We start from the raw sequence: 3370 nt of genomic DNA on the forward strand, positions 1-3370 counted from the left end.
GGTATTTTAGCTCATAGTTTGAGGTTCCTCTTATGTATCGGAATATCCTCTTTACAGCTTTCCAGTGCTTTTCCTTTGGGTCTCTGCAATATCTGCTTACTGCATTGGTGGCAAAAGCAATGTCGGGTCGTGATGTTTGAGACAAATATAACAGACTCCCTACTGCTTCTAAATAAGGAACATTCTTGTCACATTTCACATCAGTCTCATTTACACTTAACTTCACTCCTACTTCCATTGGAGTACTTATGGGTTTGCAATCACTCATGCCAAATTTCTTTAATATTTTTTCCGTGTATGATGATTGACTTATGCTCAGTTCTTGTCTTTCTTCATCCTTAGTAATTTACATACCTAAATAACGTTTAACTTCTCCCAAATCATGCACCTTAAACTTGGTTTGCAGCTGTTTCTTGAAAATTCTCATTTGGCCTTCACTTTCAGTCAGGATAAAGAAATCGTCCACCCATATCGCCATTATTATTATTTCTTCTTTTCTCCCTTTACTCCCTTTATAGTAAATGCTGGGATCTGCCTTGGATTGCTTCATATTCATATTTATTAGAGTTTCATGTAGACATCGATTCCAGCAAAGTCCACTTTGTTTAAGTCCAGAAATACTTTTTCTCAAACGCCAAATCTTTTTACTTTCTGACCTGGTTTTTATGGCTTCCCTTGGTGGAATGACATATATCTCCTCCTCCAATTTCCCATTTAAATATGCCATTTTAACATCCATATGATGAATTATTAAATTTCGTTTTACTGCCAAGGCTAAAAGATATCTCAATGATGCATATTAGACTACAGGTGAAAAAGTTTCTTCGTAATCTACCCCTTGTTTTTGTGAATATCCTTTTACCACAAGTCTTGCTTTGTATTTTGGTGATGAGCTTTCAGGGTTCTTCAAATTGAATACCCATCTTGCCTGCAATCCTTTTACCACAAGTCTTGCTTTGTATTTTGGTGATGAGCTTTCAGGGTTCTTCAAATTGAATACCCATCTTGCCTGCAGTGGTTTCTTATCTCCTGGCATATCTACCCATTCAAAGGTTTCGTTTTGATATAAGGATTCTAATTCTTTCTTCATCGCTTCTTTCCATTCTTGAGAGTTTGGGCAACTCATTGCTTCTTCTGCTGTTCTTGGCTCATCATTAAAGGACTGTGCTGTATACATCTCAAAATCCAGATATTCCTTCGGTTTTGGTACACGAGAAGAACGCCTTACATTGGTTTCTTCATGTTTTTCATCCTCTAACTCATTGTCATCATAAATTGCTTCCATTTGTCCTTGGCTGTCGTCTTCCTCTTTTTCACTTCCTATTTCCTCACACAAGGTTTCACCTTCTGAGTCCTTTCTATTTTCAAAGAATATTACATCTCTACTTGTGACAATCTTTTTAGTCAATGGATCCATTAATCGGTAGCCCTTTGAATTTTCACAATAGCCTACAAAAATATACTTTTTAGCTTTTGGATCCCACTTTCCTCTTAGCTGTTTTGGAATATGTGCCATTGCATCACACCCAAAAACCCTTATATTGCTTAGATCAGGTTTCTTTCCTACCCATATTTCATAAGGGGTTCTACTCTTTAATGCTTTTGTAGGTGATCTATTGTTCAAATATACAGCTGTTGACACTGCCTCTGCCCAATAATCTTTGGATAATTCAGCGTCAGTCATCATGCTCCTTGCTTTCTCAACAATGGTCCTATTAGCCCTCTCAGCAACCCCATTTTGAGACGGGCTGTACCTTATGGTAGTTTGATGCCTGATTCCCTTTTCTGCCAGAAGTTTCTTCAATTTCTGGTTAATATATTCTCTCCCATTATCAGACCTGATGATCTTGATCTTTTTTCCTGTCCATCTTTCAACCATATTGCAATATTCCTCAAAGATATCACTCACTTGGTCTTTAGAACTAAGAAAATAAACATGAGTATATCGTGAGTAATCATCAATAAACGTAAGAAAATAATTACTCCCACCTATGGATTCACACTCCATCGGACCACATACATCTGTGTGGATTAACTGTAAGACTTCTGTGGATTTACTCTTACTAGTCTTGAAGGGTAACCTTGCTTGTTTTCCCTTTATACATGTCTCACAAGGATCCTTGGACACACTAAAATTCTGTATTCCCTTTACCATATCCTTTATTATAGACATACTCTTTCTATTTAGATGTCCAAGTCTCCAGTGCCATAAAAAACCTTCTGCTGAATATACTGAATCACTAACATTTTTATGTTTACTGTCAATGATATCCAACTTAAAAATACCCCTTTTGTTACTTGCTGTAGCTATAACTTCACCACTTTCACTGATTACTCTTGCACCCTGCATGTCAAAGGTGACTGTATTTCCTTTCTTGACAATTTCCCCCACAGACAGCAGGTTAGTTGCCACATTTTTCACATAATGAACATTGTGTGCTGTAACCATATCTGATTCACCATTTACACTTACATGTAGATCTAGTTTCCCAGCCAGGTGACACTGGAGTTTGTTGCCATCAACAGTAGATATCCCCATATGAGTCTTATTTTTGATGTCATAAAGAAGTGATTTATCTTTAACAATATGCACAGATGCACCTGAGTCTAAAATCCATTCCATATCACGGTTGCTCATCCCACCAAAAGAATAAAAACATGAGAGTGCTTTCTTTACCTTTGTTATTGGTCTTTCTCTCTGGGCTATCAGTAACATACCTCCTTCGCTGAGTGTCTGATCCTGGGCTTACTTTTTCTTTGCACTGAGACGCAATATGTCCCATCTTCTGACATTTATAGCACCTCACCGGTTTCTTCTTTTTGTTTTTTGAGTAGAGAGCAGACGCACCTTCCTTCTCCAATGTACAACAGCTTGGAGCACTCTTTACGTCCTGCAGGATTTTCACCTTAACACTGTCGCCTGTGATTTGTATACCCGAGCTTTCAAGTCCCATAATCATAGGTGCATACCTTTCGGGCGGTCCTGCCAAAAGCAATGTTCCTATCCATTCTTCAACGATCTCGAATCCGATGTTTCTCAGTCGGTTCGACGTGGTTAATATTTTGTTAACGTATTCGTCTACACTCTTACATTTGTCCAGACGAGTGGTAATTAACTCGCGTAATAATCCTACTTTTCTCGTAAGACCACCATCCTCGAATGCACTTCGTAAATTGTCCCAGACTTCTTTCGCTGTAGCAGCTTTTTCAACGTGAACATAATTCACCGAATCAATCAGTAATATCAATTTTGATTTTGCTTTCCTATCCTTACTTGAATAATTCTGATCTGTGGATTTCATTGTCCCATCTACCACGTCCCATAGGTCGTCTAAACGTAAATACGCTTCTACTGCGAACTTCCAGGTTG

Source organism: Schistocerca cancellata, chromosome 6 (genome assembly GCF_023864275.1).
Source record: "Schistocerca cancellata isolate TAMUIC-IGC-003103 chromosome 6, iqSchCanc2.1, whole genome shotgun sequence".
NCBI classification, from domain to species: Eukaryota; Metazoa; Arthropoda; class Insecta; order Orthoptera; family Acrididae; genus Schistocerca; species Schistocerca cancellata.